Genomic DNA, 19,826 nt, shown 5'->3' with positions numbered 1-19,826 from the left:
CAATGTACATTTCCCCCCCCCCCCCCGGGTGCTATTCAATGTGGAAACTAACATAAGAACATAAGAACATAAGAACTGCCATCTCCGGATCAGACCTTCGGTCCATCAAGTCCGGCGATCCGCACACGCGGAGGCCCTGCCAGGTGTACACCTGGCGTAATTTATAGTCCACCATATCTTTATATGCCTCTCTTAAGGAGATATGCATCTAGTTTGCTCTTGAAGCCTAGGACGGTCGATTCCGCAATAATCTCCTCTGGGAGGGCATTCCAGGTGTCAACCACTCTCTGAGTGAAGCAGAACTTCCTGACATTAGTCCTGAACCTGTCCCCCCTTAGTTTCATTACATGTCCTCTAGTCCGTGTCAAATTGGACAATGTAAATAATCTTCTCTGCTCTATTTTGTCGATTCCTTTCAGTATTTTGAAGGTCTCGATCATATCCCCACGCAGTCTCCTTTTCTCAAGGGAGAACAATCCTAGTGTTATAAGTCTGTCCTCGTATTCCAGTTTCTCCATACCCTTCACCAGTTTTGTTGCTCGTCTCTGCACCCTCTCCAGCAGTTTTATATCCTTCTTTAGGTAGGGAGACCAATGTTGGACGCAGTATTCCAAGTGTGGTCTGACCATTGCCCTATAAAGCGGCATTATAACTTTCTCCGATCTACTCGAGATTCCTTTCTTTATCATGCCCAACATTCTATTTGCCTTCTTTGCCGCTGCCGCGCATTGTGCCGACGGCTTCAGGGTCCTATCTATCAGTACACCCAGGTCCTTTTCTTGTTCACTCTTCCCCAGAGTTGCACCTGACATTGTATACTCGTATTCCTTATTCTTATTGCCTAAATGCATTACCTTGCATTTCTCCACATTGAACTTCATCTGCCATTTCTCCGCCCATGTTTCTAACCGACACAAGTCGCTCTGGAGTTTCTCTCTATCCTCCTGCGATCTGATCGCCCGGCATAGTTTTGTATCGTCTGCAAACTTGATGATCTCACTGGATGTTCCTTCCTCCAGGTCCTCCAGGTCCAACTAGCTCCAGTTAAGTCTTTAAACTTATAACATTACCCCCAAAATGACCCATGGTGACACCAGGCCATGCTTCCCTTCACACCGGTGTCGCATACAAGTGTTACATTTATTTATTTATTAACTGCTCATCTCCCAGCTCCAACTGGGCCAAAACCATTTTCCACACCACCCAAAGTTGCGACTGCCTCCCCCAACCTCCAACTCAACCAAACCCATCCAAGTAACCAAACCTGTAACCTCCACTCCCAACACTGACACAAAACATACCACCAACACATATGGGAGGGAAGGAGGGAGGGATAATTTTTTCCTGAACAGACTACTCTACTCTTCCCCTTTCCTCACAGAACTCCCTCCAACCTGCCACAAATATCCAACCAATCCTGTGACTGTTCCCTCCCCCCATCACCATAAAAATCTCCCCAATCCTTTTTCTTTCCTACAAACTCTGTCTATTAACCTTTTCTTACCTTTTCTTATAAACTTCTCAATCCTAATTCTACAGACCCTTGACACCCCTCACACTCTGCCCCCTCCCCCAGCCCCCACCATCCAATAAATATTACCAGCAGCTCAGCTAATGTTATATCACACCAGATGAATCTGGTGTTCTTTCTCTTATTTACATTTTAGTAAATCTTTGAAAAATTATTTATTTGTAATTTTTGGTAATATTACATTTATGCTTTGTTGCATTTGTTTAGCTTAATTTTGCTGTAAACCGCATGGATCTGCAAGGTATTGCAGTATACAAATACATTTTTTATGTTATGCTATATTTCTGACATTTTAGGAACCAGCCTGCCTATAGCCCCAAAGTAAGGCAACACAAGACACCTCTCTTTGGAACAAGAATTCAGGAGTTCCTGGAACCTGAACTGATAAAACTTGCTGCCCGGCAGTATATGGTGGTATGGAAAACCATTGCACCCCAGAGAAATCCAGGTGAAAGAGATGGAGATTTATTTAACCAGTGCATTGCATCTAGGCTACAGTGCTCTACCAGTTAAGGGACTGGTTACATCTTAAACAGAGGGGATTTCATTTACTGATCCAGCAAAGCTAAATACGGGTAGCAGATCATTAACATCTGACAATTAAAAGTCATCATCATACTGGCTTATGTTTATCAAAGTACTATTTTATTGACATCTGGTTGTAGTTCTGAGCACATCACATTACATATATGTTTGAAAGAATTGGGAAGTTATAGAAGAATACACTAGAGGTTATCAAATATACAGTACTCTTAAATGTTTATAGTACATAGTAGTACTCAGCCATAGTCCGAGAGGAAGTGATGGAGACATTGGAAGTGAGGGCACTTTGGGCCTGATTTGGTATAGGATACCAATCTCAGCAGCAGCTTTTGATATTTGAACATGGGCATTCTATATAGAATCGCGTTTGTCCATTATAAAATTACGTCTGTCCTAAAGGACAGACGCCCAACCCTGTCTAATCCCGCCGAACCACCCCGATTCTCCAACCGGTGTCTATGTCACAGATGCCGGTTACAGAATCATGTTGCCGCTGAGCTGATCATGGCAAGGAAATCTCCCTGCCGCGATCAACTCAGCGGCAACCGCAACGGCAGGGAAATCTCAAAGACCCCTCCACCCCGAAGTTGGGCAGCAGGAGGGATGCCAACTCCCTCCTGCCCCCCCCTCCCCCGAAGCATCCACGGGCATCCCTCCTGCCAACTGACTTCACAGGGAGGGTGAGTTCCCTGCCACGGCTGCACAGCTGATCGCGGCAGTGAGATTTCTTTACTGTAATCAGTATAGCAGCCACCTCTATTTGAAATGTAGACCAGCTTTTTATTGTCCTACATTTCAGGTGCCTATTGCAGCCCTAGGGAGATGCGTAGGGCCACCGAAGCTCGCCTAAGGCCTCTTCTGGGCAAAACCATGACCCTGCCTATCCTTGGGCGAGCTACAGCATCTTCCTCAATCGTGACAGATGCGTCCCCGATTGACCGGTTAGACAGCGGTAGGACACCTACCACTGCCTACAATTGGGATGCTGTTTATAGAATATGACCCTTTGAGTACAGAGTTCAGTGTGGCAAAGAGACGGCAAGGGTTGGAGTCAGATAGGTGTAGTAGTCTTGTTAAGCAAGTGCTTGTTAAGCATGGGTTAAGCAGACTGGAAGGAGGTCAGGAGGAATTTGAAATGTATGAAGTCAACATGAGTGCAGGATTTGACCCAAAGATGTTCAGCAGACCTGGCACAGGAACATAAGTAGCAGATTTTAGAGATCAGCCAGGGCTGGGTTTTGGCATAACTTACAGAACACGGAGTGGGGGAGTGAGGGTATCTAGAGCAGATAAAGGAGGAGACAACATCATTAACAGGCTTGTATAGCATAATGGTTGAGAGGAGGGGTGAAACAGTGGTGGAGAGAGTGCAAGGGTCAGTTGCCTGAAGTTTCCTCTTCCTAAGTGATGTAGAATGGGTAAAAGTGAATCAGGCCCAAAGTGCCCTCACTTCCAATGTCTCCATCACTTCCTCTCGGACTATGGCTGAGTACTACTATGTACTATAAACATTTAAGAGTACTGTATATTTGATAACCTCTAGTGCATTCTTCTGTAATTGTATTGTTTACTCTTTCAAAAATGAAAAAGACTAGGGGACATGCAATGAAGTTTGTTTGTTTGTTTATTTATTTATTTAATTCAATTTAATTTATATCCCGTCCTCCCCAGAGAGCTCAGAATGGGTTACAAGGCAACATTCACAGTAATTAGACAAGCAAGATACAGACAATTAGGCAAACGAGCTATCGTGGAGAACGTGTAACCCAGTTATTTATCCTAATTGGAGATACATTGAAATACTTTAAAATAAATAGGAGGAAATTTATTTTCACTCCTCAAATAGTTAAGCTCTGGAACTGATTGCCAGAGGATGTGGTAACTACTTAGCATAGCTGGGTTTAAAGGTTTGGACAAGTTCCTGGAGGAAAAGTTTATAGTCTGCTATTGAGATAGGCCTGGGGGAAGCCACTGCTTGCCCTGAGATCAGTAGCATGGAATGTTGCTACTATTTAGATTTCTGCCAAGTACTTGTGACATGGAGGTGTCAGGTCAAAAGCGCGCCGGGACAAAGGCGCACGCAGACAATTGAACGCAGCGCGGAGGTGCGCGCCGAAGAAAATTACTGTTTTTACGGCTCTGACGGGGGGGGGCGTGGGAGGGAATCCCCCACTTTACTTAATAGAGATCGCGCCGCGTTGTGGGGGCATTGTGGGAGTGTGGGGGGTTGTAACCCCCCCCATATTTTACTGAAAACTTCACTTTTTCCCTGTTTTTAGGGAAAAAGTTAAGTTTACAGTAAAATGTGGAGGGTTACAACTCCCCAAACCCCCAAAATGCCCCCACAACGCGGCGCGATCTCTATTAAGTAAAGTGGGGGATTCCCCCCCACGCCCCCCCGTCAGAGCCGTAAAAACAGTAATTTTCTTTGGTGCGCACCTCCGCGCTGCGTTCAATTGTCTGCGTGCGCCTTTGTCCCGATCTCTATTAAGTAAACTGGGGGGGGGGGGGCTCCCCAACAAAACTAAAAACTGTAATTTTCTTCGGCGCGCGCCTTTGTCTTTCGCGGGGTTGTCTATGAACCATGACATGGATTGGTACCTGTTGGAAACAGGATACTGGGTTAGATGGACCATTGGTCTGACCCAGTATGGCTATTCATGTGCTTTTAGTCTGACAGTACCTCACTTTCTCCTGCATTTCAGAATATTAAGGCAAGAAGTCTGGCTTTACACTCAGCTTTCACGTTGAGCTTGCTGCTATTGCTGCCAGGATAGCATCAGAAAACAAAGGCAGACATAGATGGAGATGTAGCTGCAACACATTGGTGGCTATCAAAATTTGGCAACAGACAAATTGCTTATTTTATCTATGCATAAATTTGATCCTGCTTGCTGCCCAGCAATGCCCTGCCAAAATACCCCAGGCCAAATTAACTAACTGCCTGGAAATTGTATTGCTTTGTTAAAAAAGAGGGCTGTTCTTCATTAGTACCTATTCAGTCCATTAGCGTTCTTTAAAAATGGAGTGTAGGAGTAGCCTAACGGTTAGCATAATGAGCTAAAAACCTGGGGAACTAGGTCCAGTTCCATTGCGGCTCTGGACAACACGAAGAGATGATGATCTGTGAATATTCTCACAGGCAGAAACACAGAGCAGAGCAATGATATCAAGGAAACTGCAATTTATTAGATAAGCCCAACCCAACGTGGCCACATTTCACCCTTGGGCTGCGTTAGGGGAAAATTGCTAGAAGGGGAAAAAAAGAAATCACTCACCCCTTCTTTTGAGACAAATCACGCTCTCGCATTCACCTATGTAAAATCAAGCAGGATTCAAGAAGCCAGGGTGGCACCTTTTTTCTTACTGCATGAACTAGGCAGTATATCAAATCTATGACCCTTCCCTAAACTGATTTAATGTGCATTGAATAAACTAAAGAGCCCTTTTGCTAAAGTATGGTAAAATCTGGGCTTAACAATTTTAATGCAAGGACTTCCCCATGTGCTAAGTCCAGAAGTAACACAGCACTTATGTTGCTGTTGTTGTTTTAATGTATTATTGCAGGTCCTGCACTTATGTCGTTAGCACGCAGAGTTAAAGTGGGAGCACCAGGTGCTAGGTGCTCCCAGTGTTAACTCTTTGCTATCCAGTTAGTGTGCACTAATTATTATACACTACCGTATTTTCTCGCATATAACGCGCGCGTTATACGTGGTTTTTACAAACCGCGCATACCCTTGTGCGTTATACGCGTGAGCGCGTTGTACAAATTTTTTTTTACATAGTTCCCCCCCCCCGACGCCCGATTCATCACCCGGAAGAAGCGCTCGCACTCCCACCCCGAAGGACCGCTCGCACCCCCACCCGAAGGACCGCTCGCACCCCCACAGCCTCCCCCCTCCCCCCATGGAGAAGCTGTCTACCTTGTTTCCGGATGCCAGCCCAGCTGCTTCCTCTGCCGTTGGTCCTGCCCCTTCTCAGAGCCCTGTGCTGCGCTGCTTTCTCTTCAGGCGGTCCCACCCTTTCTCTGATGTCAGAGAAAGGGTGGGACCGCCGGAAGAAAAAGCAGCACAGCAGGGCTCAGAGAAGGGGCGGGACCACCGGCAGAGAAAACAGCTGGGCTGGCATCCGGAAACAAGGTAGACAGCTTCTCCATGGGGGAGGGGGTGAGGCTGTGGGGGTGCGAGCGGTTCTTCGGGTGGCGGTGCGGGTGCGTGCGAGCGGTCCTTCGGGGAGGGGTGCGAGCGGTCCTGCGGGGGGGTGAATCGGACGTCGGGGGGGGGGCATCAGGCTTTCAGGGTAGGGACAGTACTTCAAGGAGGAAAGGAGAGTCGGGGCGGGCGAAAACAGAGTCGGGGTCTCCAGAGGAGAGTCGGGGCGGGCGAAAGGAGAGTCGGGCAGCATGTGCGGTATACGGCTGTGCGCGGTATATAAAAATTTATGTACATAAATATGTGTTTTTTGCGCGCTATACCCGTGTGCGCGTTTTACACGGGTGCGCGTTATCTATGTGAAAATACGGTAGCTGGATAACACAGGAATGTCCTATCACCCCAATTTTTTTTTTTTAATACGTAATGCACTGATTAACATGCACAAACAAAGTACCATAAAATATTAGAATGCATTTCTGCGGTAGCCTCTTCTGTCACATTAATTGCACATTAAAGGCTTTTTTTGTATAAGGGCCCTAAGTTGATTAACTTTAATGAGCATTGCAAATCTTTCATTAACATTAAAGTGTGAAATTACCTAAACCCCCACTCAATTAAAAAGTTTTGGTTTGTATAGCCCCTGTAATTAATTTTGAAGAAAGGGTTAGTATAGAGTGAAGGAGTACCCAGTGGTTAATACCTATAAAAGCTTGAATACATATTGTGACCGGGCACGGCCAAGCTGGGCTCAGCAAGTGGCCTTGCCCAGTGCACGTAAACCTCAGCCGAGCGGTTATGCGAGGTTCTAATGGTAGCTTGGCATTGGAATAAAGGAAAAGCAACCAGTTCAGAGTCAGAGGTGCAATTTCTCAAGAATACTTTATTGAACAAAAAATCAAAACAAAACCTTCAATAGGCTCCTTCAGGTTTGTATCACCTGGTATCCTGGCAGCATTTAGAACAGAAACAATAGTCAGTTCCCAGCTTACTGTTTCCAAAAAAGAAAAACAACAACAAAAAAATGGTTCTTAATGTAAAGCTTTCTTCAAACACAAAAACTTTCCAGCCTTGTCTTAAGGTAGTACACATTCCACATTTTCTCGTTCTCTTTTTACTGTTATAAGCTAGTTCATGTCTATCAAGTTTACAGTACATAAACACCAAAGATTATTTCCATTTCACTCATATTTAAGACAGGTAATATGGTTTTACATGGGGTCTGCTGAACAATTTAGATTTTATAATTGCATTGGTTTCTGTATCTCAAGTATTACAGATGATAAAAAGTCTGAAAATTCAATATGCCCTTGGCATATGTGTGGTGGGCCTTTTGAAAATATCAATTGATGGCATAAGCTGTTATGCACAGAAGGTTATTAATTGCCTGTTAATTCAAGGATAAAGCCACTAAAGTGAGCTTCAGTTATTCCTATAGTGATAAATCACATTAGAAATGATTCTGACTGAGATATTTATAGGCACATTTCTAATCTGTCTATCTTGGCCAAGATTCTTGCACCGCATGCATTCTCTCTAAGGAATATTCATTCTGGATATCCTGAAAACGGACTGGCTGGGGTGTCTCCAGGACCAGTTTTGGGAGCCACTGCTTTCTAGCATGCTCTGGATGGATCTAATGGCTTTCTGCTACGAATCTGAATCTGTATAGCACATTTTACTATTTGGCCAAGGATGAATAATGAGAAATATTATTTGGCCAACTATGAATGCTGAATACGAATAATGGACGTTGAATTTTAACATAACAAATAATAAAAGAAGCAGTGTGAAATCAGACAACAAGGGCCTGTCATTCAAAGTTAGGTGCTGCTAGGCATCAAAACCTTAGGGCTCCTTTTACTAAATGGCCCTAGAGGTTTTTAGCATGAGCCAGAGAAGTAAATGGTCCGGCGCTCATAGAATTCCTAAGAGACCTGGAACATTTACCTCGCCGGCCTGCGCTACAAGCCTCTAGCACTGTTTAGTAAAACCCAGGGTTAGGCAGCAGTACATTAGGCCAGGATTTTCTTGTTCTTAAATACCGGTGCCTAACTCAATCCACGCCCAAACACCGCCCCTAACCATGCCTACGTTTTGGGCAGGCACCTCAGTGTAGATGCCTACATCGTGCCTGCCAAGTTAAGCGCCTACCCCAAAATTAATTTTAATCTTTTTTTAATGGTGCTGTTCAATTAACAGCATCGATTGAACCAATTAAAAAAAATAATAAGATCACGCGTCTAGATCAGCTAGGTGTCCAACAGCAGGCGCTTTTTATAGAATCAGGGCTCCTTTTACTAAGGTGCGCTAGCGGTTTTAGTGTGCGCACGCGCTAAACGCTAACGCCTCCATAGAACTGGCGTTAGTATTTTTAGTTTAGTGCGTGGTTAGCGTGCGCTAATCTTTAGCGCATGCTAAAAACGCTAGCGCACCTTAGTAAAAGGAGCCTCAAGTGTTTATTTCAGTAGGATTTAGCACAATAGAGCCTCTGATTATTCATATTCAAAATTAAATGACTATTTGACTGAGTAAGAATTATGTTTTGGGGCATTATTAAGCTATTATTAAGATGGACTTTTGAAAAATCAAATGTTTATTTCTAGGATACGCAGTATAAAATCTGTTTTACTCTTTTGAGATCTTGTTGGGTACTTGTGACCTGAATTGTCCACTGTTGGAAACAGGATACTGGGCTTGATGTGTCTTTGGTCTTTCAAAAACAGAACTAGCATAAATCACAGTAAATTTTATCCATAAACACTATATTGTTGTGTTCCTTATATTTTACACCCATTTCTTCAAACTTAAAAAAGAAAACCAACAACCCATTCTTATTCTTTTAATTTTTATAGGGGAAAGGGACCTCAGAAAACCGAAACGCAGATAACAATAACTCATATCTGTTGGCTTTTATTGGTTCCACTTTCATTTGCTGGTCCAAAACCCCCCATTTTTTTTTTTTTTTAATCACTCAAGAAACTTAAAGCTATTTCAATATTATCAAAAATCTATTGAAGTAAACACAAATATATTGAAGTAAGCACAAATATACACCCTAATTGTGGGCTTCCTAAAGGTTATTCTTTCTTTAAATACATATCTGTAGAAAAAAAAAGACATTTTTACATTATAAAAAAAACAACAACCTTTTACCACAGTGTTTTAATCAAAATACAAAACTTATGCTTATTACAAAAATATTCTTAGATGCTACTACTTGCCCCACTGCATAAATGTTCACAGCATGGCGTCTGTTTTTAATTGAAATGCCAGTGAATATCCATCTTGATTGATGATGTCATTACCAAATGCATTCCATTCAATCATGTTGTTTAAACCCCCAGATTTAATCGTCTTCAATCTGAAAATCCAATGGGCTTCTCTTTGCTTTAGTCTCTTAACTCTAACACCTCCTCTGATACTACTTGGTTCTACATCAATTACAAAACACTTTTCACTGAAATTACCCCCTCTTCTACGAAACTGCGCTAGCAGTTTTTAGCACAGAGATCTGCGCTGGATGGCCCGTGCTGTTCCCGATGCTCATTGAGTTCCTATGAACGTCGGGAGCAGCGCATCTCCCCGTGCTAAAAACTGCTAGCGCAGTTTCATAGAAGAGGGGGTATGTTTGTGTTCTATACAATGTGCTATTATAGGTTTATTCGTTTTCACTCTCATGATATTGGACTTATGTTCAAACAAATGTAGTTTCAGACATCCAGATGTCATGCCAATGTAAAGTCACAGGTACACAAAATCCCATAAACAACATGGTTTGTCTTACAATATGTGAAATTCTTCAACGGTACAGTTTAGGGGGTGAAGAACTGATGTGCACGACGGAAGAGCAGGACTTGGGTGTGATTGTATGCGATGATCTTAAGGTGGCCAAACAGGTTGAAAAGGTGATGGCGAAAGCTAGAAGGATGCTAGGTTGCATAGGGAGAGGTATAGTCAACAGGAAAAAGGAGGTATTGATGCCTCTGTATAAGACTGGTGAGACCTCATTTAGAATATTGTGTACAATTCTGGAGGCCGCACCTTCAAAAAGATATAAAAAGGATAGAGTCAGTCCAGAGGAAGGCTACTAAAATGGTGTGTGGTCTTCGTGATAAGGCGTACAGATTTAAAGATCTCAATCTGTATACTTTGGAGGAAAGGCGGGAGAGGGGAGATATGATAGAGTCATTTAAATACCTATGTAATATAAATGTGCATGAGTTGAGTATCTTTCATTTGAAAGGAAACTCTGCAATGAGAGGGCATAGGATGAAGTTAAGAGATGATAGGCTCTGGAGTAATCTGAGGAAATACTTTTTTACGGAAGATATGGTGGAGACAGAGACTGTGTCTGAATTCAAGAGGGCCTGGGATAGGCACGTGGGATCACTCAGAGAGAGAAAGAGATAATGGTTACTGTGGATGGGCAGACTAGATGGGCCTTTTGACCTTTATCTGCCGTCATGTTTCTATGTTTCTATAAATCTCCAGATCAATCGGATTAACAAATTCTACCAAACAGATCCTACTGGGGTGGGTCAGTAGTGTGGGCAGACTTGATGGGCTATGGCCCTTTTCTGCCGTCATCTTTCTATGTTTCTATGTTTCTACATTCACCACAGCGAAAATGACCATTGATATTGATGTTCTGTTGGACCATTTCATCACACTGAGACTGACTGAAGATTTCTTTTAAATTCCTCCCTCTAGTCTAAGTTCTTTATTGGCAAAAATTGGATGTAATTTCATAATGCCCCAGTTTTCACGAATATATTTCACAGCCATATTACCATTAGAAAAATGTTTCCTCACACAAGTTAATGTCATGTCTTCATCTTGCACCTCTTTATTGGGCGATGATAATAGAAGGTCCTTGTTGTTGAACTTAGCTCTTCTATATGCTTTCTTAATCACAGAAGTTGGATATCCTCTCTTCTGTAATTTCTTACAGAGATGATATGATTGAATTCTGAAATTAATCTCATCAGAACAGATTCTTTTGATTCTTAAAATCTGAGAAAATGGTAGGCTATTCTTTAGTTTTATGGAATGACAACTACCATATTCCAGGAAAGCATTTCTGCCAGTCCTTTTCTCATATACCTTAATTGAAATACCATCATCTGTTTGTGTAATGTGTACATCCAGAAAATTAATTGCATGACTAGAGCTATTTACTGTAAACTTAAGATGTTCATTACTGCTATTGATCCAAAGAATAAATCTATCTAATTGATCCTCTATTCCAGACCAAGGGCCTAATTGTTTACTTCGGTAGAATTTAGCACAGTAAAGCCCCAGTTTATTCATATTCAAATTTAAATCACTATTTGGCTGAATAAGAATAACGTTTTGGGGGCATTATTAAGCCATTATTAAGATGGATTGACTACTGTTGGAAACAGGATACTAGGCTTGATGTATCTTTGGTCATTCCCAGGATGGCAATGCTTCTGTTCTTCCGTTCTTTCCACAATAACGGTGCTTCCCAACTTTCTCCTAGAGGCAAATGTAGGCAGTGGCCATTCCGGTGCATAGGGTAGTGGATAAACCAAAGACAGGGCAAGTATGATGTCCATTAATACCACAACAAGCTTTGTTTTTTTTAAGTATGATAATCTTATGGACCCAACAAGAATCCATATTTCTGCAGTTTGAAGTGCCTTCTTCAAGGAACAAAATAGCTGATGATAGAATTCAAAAGGTCACACACTTCATTGACTTAAACAACCTGGGCCAATCAGAGCCTTAGGTTCTTCCCCAGTGCATCCCAAGATGTGCCTGATTTTTAGGCTGAAGAAATCAGACCATGTAAAACCTTATTACCGTAGGCTACACTGGCTTCCTATTGAGGCTGGAGTGGTTTTTAAATTTGAATGCATTTATTATATGGTGCTGCATGGCCTTACTGCAAATTATTTCATTGATCATTTTATATTTGCTTATCCAAGACAATGTGTATGTATTTCTGCATTGTTCATGTTTCCACCTGTTAAGGGTTGCACACATAAAATATATCTTCAGAGGCTGTTTTCATACCAAGCTGCAATTAGGGACAAAGAGTTTAATCATCTGATTCTTGACTCTTCTTCTTTATTTACATTTCAGGAAATCTTTGAAGACTCATTTATTTGTTACCATATTTTTCGCTCTATAAGACGTATCTTTTTTCCTCAAAAAAGTGGGTGGAAATAAGGGGCAGCAATTCACAGATCGGCATGGGAAAAGGCGGGAAGCAAAAAACTTGCACCTGCCTGTTTGCCGCTCTGCTGCTGCCAGTGCCGCTCGGGAGAAAGCAGGAGAGAAGGGCATGAGGCTGAAAGCTCTTGCCCTACAGCGTAGGACCGCCATTCACTGAGCAGCACAGGACAAGGCAGGAAGCAAAAAACTCACGCCTGCCTTCTTGCCGCTCTGACTCTGCCGCTGAGGAGAAAGCCGGAGGGAAGGGCAGGAGGCTGAAAGCTCCTGCCCTAAAGCGCTGGACCGCCGGAAGAGTTAAGATAAAGGGGGACCCTGCTTGCCTCCGGGTGGGGGGGCCCTGCCTGCCTGCCTGTTTGCCTCAGGGTGGGGGCCCTGTCGGGCAGGGGGGCCCTGTCGAGGAGGGTGGGGGGCTCTGCCCTGCCTGCTACTAGGCCTGCCTGCCTGCCAGTAGGCCTGCCTGACTGCCACTAAGCCACTAGGTCTGCCTGACTGCCACTAGGCCTGCCAGTCCTGTCCTGTCCCAGCCTGCCCTGTCCCCTGTCCTGGCCTGCCCTGTCCAGGCCTACCACTAGACCACCAGAGAGGGGACAGGGTACATAGCCTGCCAAGGAGGGGGACAGGGTGCAGAGCTTAGCAAGGAGTATGGGGTTGGGTGCAGAGCCTGGCAGGGAGAATTTGGTTCAGAATGTTTTTTTTTTCTTGTTTTCCTCCTCTAAATCATGGGTGTGTCTCATGGTCAGGTGCATCTTATGGAGCGAAAAATATGGTAATTTTTTGTTATATTATGCTTTATTGTGTTTACTTAGCTTAATATTGTTATAAACCACATAGATCTATGAGGTACTGTGGTATATAAATAAATTTATGTTATGTTAAGGACTGCAAAACCTCCTTAGCACCTGGGAATCAGCCAGTAGGAGCCTTGGTACCTGGAGCAGAAGCCCTGAGTAGATCATGGTGGACTTGCAAGTCACCTTGGAAAATGTTGGGAGAAATATGCAGATGAGCTGCAAGATTACCTCAGCACTTGGTAATCAGCAGGTGGGAGTCCTAGGCACCTGAAGCAGAGGATCCGAGTGGATCAGGGTGAACCTGTGAGCCACCCCATAGAATGTTGGAAGGAATATGCAGATGGACTGCAAAACCTCCTCAGTACCTGAAGGTATAACTTGACTACATGCAATAAGGTATTTTTGAAGGTTTGGGGTATCTTTAGACAGGAAGCAGGAGGATAGCAACTTCTTTTTTCATTCACCAGTCCTTTTAAGATGCTGCCCAGGAGTATCAGGCTATATGTGAATAACTCAATGTTCCTGGGTAGGAAAATAAGGCTAGTTTTGAGCTGCCATTATTTTTCCTGAAATAACACAACTTGTTGTGTTCACCACAATCCGTGATATTTGAATTGCATAACTTGCATGCATTAAGGGGCAAATAATGGGATTCTTTTACTAAAGTGCATTAAACCATAAGATGCAGTGAGCATTCAAAAAAAAAAGGCTTATTGCAAAACACATTAGTGTTTTGTGAAAACTTGCCTGTCAGTGTGCGCTACTTTCATGTTATTTCTTGTATTTTTTTCAGAACATAAGAACATAAGCAGTGCCTCTGCTGGGTCAGACCAGGAGGTCCATCATGCCCAGCAGTCCGCTCACGCGGCGGCCCATCAGGTCCAGACCTATACGTAACCCTCTATCTATACCCTTCTTTCCCCTTTTCCTTCAGAAAGTTGCCCAATCTCTTCTTGAACTCCAATACCATACCCTCTGGAAGTGAATTCCAGGTGTCCACCACCCGTTGGGTGAAGAAGAACTTCCTAGCATTGGTTCTGAATCTGTCCCCTTTTAATTTTTACGAATTCCCTCTCGTTCTTGTAGTTTTCAAAAGTTTGAAGAATCTGTCCTTCTCCACTTTCTCTATGCCCTTCATGATCTTATAAGTCTCAATCATATCCCCTCTAAGTCTCCGCTTCTCCAGGGAAAAGAGCCCCAGTTACTCCAGGCTTTCAGCGTATGAAAGGTTTTCCATACCTTTAATCAAACGTGTTGTTCTCTTCTGAACCCTCTCAAGTATTGCCATATCCTTCTTTAGGTACGGCGACCAATATTGGACGCAGTACTCCAGATGCGGGGCACCATCGCCTGATATAACGGCAGGATAACTTCTTTTGTTCTGATTGTAATACTCTTTTTGATTATACCTAGCATTCTATTTGCTTTCTTAGTGGCCACTGCGTACTGTGCCAACGGCTTCATTGTCTTGTCCATTAATGCGGAGAGTCGAGTCGGTTCAGCGAATGGCCACTGGAATGGTTTCAGTACTCAAGGATCTCCCGTATGAAGAACGGCTGGATAAGTTGCAGCTATACTCACTCGAAGAACGCAGAGAGAGGGAAGACATGATCGAGTCGTTCAAATATGTCACAGGCCGTATCGAGGTGGAAGAAGATCTCTTTTTTCTTAAAGGACCCACGGCGACAAGAGGGCATCCGTTGAAAATCAAGGGTGGCAAATTTCATGGTGATACCAGAAAATACTTTTTCACCGAAAGGGTGGTTGATCGCTGGAATAGTCTTCCACAACAGGTAATTGAGTACAAGCGGTGTGCCAGATTTTAAGAAAAGATGGATTGGCATGTCGGATCTCTTCATGGAGGTAGATAGGGGGTGGGTCTTGGTGTGGGCAGACTGGATGGGGCGTGGCCCTTTTCTGCCGTCATTTCTATGTTTCTATGTCATTTCTATGTTTCCAATACCCCCAAGCCCCTTTCTTGGGTACTCTCACTCAATAACAGCCCTCCCATCGTGTAGCTGTACCTCCGGTTTCTGTTTCCCATGTGCAAGACCTTACATTTCTCTACATTGAACTTCATCTGCCATCTCGTCACCCACTCCCCCAGTTTGTTCAGGTCCATTTGTAAATCTTTGAATTCCTTTTTAGTCCTAGCCCAATTAAATAGTTTGGTGTCATCTACAAATTTTATTATTTCGCACTTCTTCCCTGTTTTTAGATCATTTACGAATACATTGAATAGCAGCGGTCCAAGCACTGATGCCTGCGGAATACCACTCATGAGCCATGGGCAGGGAGCAGTCATAGAAGCATGATCTAGACAGATAGAAAAAGTCATAACTTCCTCTTCCTCAACCTGAGTTTGTGTTTCACAGTTTACTTCATCAGGAGGAAGAACTGAATCCTGAAAAAGAACATGAACGAAGTTGTCTTTATAAACTCAATTGACCTCATTGAGAATTTTTTTTTTTTTAAATATATGAATTATTTAAACCATCTAAAACACCATTCACTAGCCCTACCAAGCAGGATCAGATAACAGGAATACCAGCAGGCTGTTGTTGGACTGAAATAATTGAATTTGTACATTTGGAGTTATATGGACTTTATCGGATTCCTATATATACGTATATATATATATTGTGGCTGGGCCAGGCCCCAGGTAAGAGGGAAACCCGGTTCAGATCCCCAGTAAGATTTTCAGTGCGCCTTTTATATGGCTGGTGTAAGGAAAACCTGGACACTGGATTTCATACAAACAAAACTTCACCGGCTTTATCAAGACAAAAGAAAAAAGTCCCAAAATAGACAGTTGTTTCTCACAGGCATCAATTCTGCAGTTCCTTCCACTTAAGTCCAGTGCACCCTATCTGTGCTCAAGTTCAGGGACTGGACAGTCCTTGTCAGCAAAAAAGATAAACCAAAATCAAACAAACTTTTCAGTCTCTCAAATGCCCCAATTCTCCCTCCTTAGGGCAGCTGGCTTCTATTAGCTCCAGTTCTTGCCAGCACTGGCTGAGCACTGCAGGTGCCAGCCCTTTTTTCAAGTACTTTTCCCACAGAGAGGGAAAAAAAGTTTTATCTGTCACTGCTTTTCCTCTCTAGCACTTTGTCCCCTCTAAGGACTTTCACAGCCCTGCTTTGCAGGCTGTGTGGAGCAAGCCTCCCTTTTCACCAAGGTCTTCAGTCCCTCCCAAAAATGCCCCCAAAAGTCCTTCAGCTAGGTTCTTTGGAGACTGCTAGATGAGGTTTTAAACACCCTTGGAAACTCAGGCAATACTGCATTATTATTACCTGTAGCTTCAATTAGGCTTAGGTTTCTTTGGCAAAGACTTTTCTTTTACTCTGTGAGGCAGGAAGCAGCTTCTCATGGGTCATTCACATGTCCATGCCTTCCTCTAGCACACATTCCCCTAGGTCAGTCTCACTATATCTTCCCCATCCTGTATCACTGGGACTATAGTCCATGAGGTCTCTTGTTTCACTTTTCACCTCCCATCCCCCTTCCTGGGTGTTTGGGACAGCTTCAAAGGAGGATTCCTCCTGGCTGGAACTAACCTCTAGCCCTACCTCCCAAGGATTATATGGGGTATTACCATACCTCTCTGAAGGGAATATTCCTGCCCTTCCTTCCTGACCTGGAACAAAACTCCTGTTTTGTGGATAATGGAAGTTTTCTGCTCTGCTCCTCGGGTGCCTGCCTTTCTTGTTAGAATCAGCTGAGGGTAATTTGTTCACCTGACTTCCTCCTGCTTGAGGCTTATATGACTGCTTAGCCTCGTAGCAAACTCCACCCCCTTCTGTGTTGACTCTCTGTTTCTCCTTAGCTCTGGGAAAGGAGTAATAGGGGATAGACTATGTTTTCTGTGCCCTCCCTGCCTGAATTTCTGGCTGTGATATCACCTGCCTTTTCTCTCTTCCTTCTTGCTGAACTAAACTAGTGCCTTTAGCCAGGTGTACAGGCTTCATCTTAGGGATTGCAGGTTTAAGGGCTGTAGTTTTGATTGGGCTAGCAGTCTTTTTAACTGTGACAAGAGCTTCCCTGTCACAATATATATATATATTTTTTTTTAGCTGACAACTTTTATTGAAAACACTCAATAAGAAAAATACAATGCCACCAGTAGCATAGGAGTGCTTTAAGACTGCTTGCTCCGAAAAACAAACAAAGAAAACAAAGCAAGCTCCCCCCTTATTCCCCCCTCCCCCACACCTCATTCAACTGAACAACGTTTCCAATGCATATAGCAATGTCATATATAGGCAAAACGCCCCATGCGATGGTACTTAGAAGCAGTCAGTTGATAAAGAACAAACCAGTCATCTATCTTAGCTACCATTCTAGCATAATCAGGGTAGTGGGACAGCTTCCAAGAAGAGGCCAGAACCAATCTAGCAGCTGTCAACCATAACTTACAGAACATGATATCTTCCTCTTCAAGAGCAGGAGAAAAGTGATGAAGAAAGGCCATCTCAGGCTGCAAGGACACTGATTTCTCCAAAATTAATGAGAGAAGGTCAAAAACCTTATTCCAATAACCACTAAGAATAGAACAAGATCATCACATATGGAAGTAGGTCCCCGGCTCTCCACAGCCCCTCCAGCACAGACCATCACCTCGTCCCCATTTCGCAAAACGAACAGGGGTAAGATACCATCTCATTAAGACCTTATATCATTAAGACCATCTCATTAAGATCATTTTCCACAAGGGTTGTAGCCAGTCCCAAAGCCTTCATGTGGCCCTAAGTAACAGACCAATTGGCCGTAGAGAAAACTCTCCCAAAATCACCCTCCTAAGCCACCACATAAGGCAGAGAAGGGCCCCGCCGAGCCACAAGGCATCTATAGATCCCAGATACAGCCCCCTTACGCACAGTGGGACCCAGGAGACACTCAAATCCTGTTTTCCCCTTGACCAGAGTTTAAGATATAATGTTTATAGTAGTATGTAAAAGGTATTTTACCTTGTGGAGACTATGAACTATCAGATCTTACTTTGAATTTGCAGCCTTCAGATTACTGGTTTACTCATTATTAATGAGCATTCTTGACTATTGTAACATTGTCTATTTGACAATCACCAAGAAAGAACTAGCGAAACTTGTATTAATACAGAACACAGCAGTTAGACTGATCTATGGTTTGAAGAAATATGACCATATCACATCGTTCTATTGTGAGCTGCACTGGCTGCCTATGGAGGCATGCGCGTTGTTTAAACTGGGTTGTCTCTGTTATAAGGCTTTATATGGTACAGCCCCCCTTTATTTGGTAAATAGATTCTCTATAGCTTCATACAAACACAGTAGAAAAACTCATGCTCTGTTTAACTTTCTTTCTGCACAGGGCTGCAGAAGTAAGGAATTTCTTAATCATACCTTAGCATTTCAGGTGGCTTTTTTGATAAAGAACTTCGAACATTGTTGCTCACTGCATGCTCTTATAAACATTTTAGAACACAGCTGAAGACCTATCTTTTTTCCAAGCACTTGACTGACTAATTTATTCTATTCAACCAACATACAAAAGGACTACAGCAGAAGTCAATCCTTGCTGGTTATCATACCGCTCTCAGAAATCTGTGCTGTCCTCACACACAGTAGTGTGAGGACAGCACAGATTTCTGAGAGCGGTATGATAACCAGCAAGGATTGACTTCTGCTGTAGTCCTTTTGTATGTTGGTTGGATTTGATTTTCACTTGAGGACTGGTTTGCCTATTGGAGTGATTGAGTACGATATAATTTATTCTATTCCCTAGATCAGGTTTACTGTTAATAATCTTTTGTAAACCGCGTTGAACTTACGGCTAAGCGGTTAACAAGTATAATGTAATGTAATCTAACTTATAAATAAGTGAAGAGATCCCCCATACACAACCCATACAACTCCCCAAACTCTCTGACCCATTTCTGGGTACTATCCATGAATTGGCCTACATAGACCAGCCCCCTCTGGGCTCACACTCCAAACACGTTCCCCCCACCCAGGCTAAATTCCCTATTAAGAAACAAGAAGGTAAACCAAGAATAGACTCTGCCCTCCAATAAAAGTACTCTTGTATCCCACCATACCCGCAGAGTGGTTTGGACCGATACCAAATCCCCCCACCTATGCCCACCCGGCCGTATCCAAGGAAGGTGGATCAATGCTTTAGACTATAAACTCTACCCATTGCTTAGGAACTTGAGCTTGCCACTCTAGCAAAGCACGTAATTGGGTAGCTTGATAATATTTCTGCAAATTTGGAACACCCAGTCCCCCTCCAATGTAGTACGATACAAAATATTCCGACCAATTTGGGGCAACTGTTTCCCCCAAATAAAGCTTCATAATGCCCGCTGAATTCTGACCAATACTGTTTTATTCACGCAAATAGGCAAAGTTTGAAACAAAAACCAAAAAATGTGACAAAAGTCATCATTTTCATAATCACAATTCTCCCTAATCATGAAAAACAGAGACCCTGCCATGCAGCCAGATCCCTACACATTCTGTTAATTACTAGAAGGTAGTTCAGATCAAAGAGCAAGGTCTCTGAAGGACCTAGATATATACCCAAGTAACGCAAGGATGAGCACATCCACCTGAATGGAAAGG

This window comes from Geotrypetes seraphini, chromosome 2 (assembly GCF_902459505.1).
Source record: "Geotrypetes seraphini chromosome 2, aGeoSer1.1, whole genome shotgun sequence".
NCBI classification, from domain to species: Eukaryota; Metazoa; Chordata; class Amphibia; order Gymnophiona; family Dermophiidae; genus Geotrypetes; species Geotrypetes seraphini.
The sequence above is the reverse complement of the archived record's forward strand: the minus strand, read 5'-3'. Positions refer to the sequence as shown.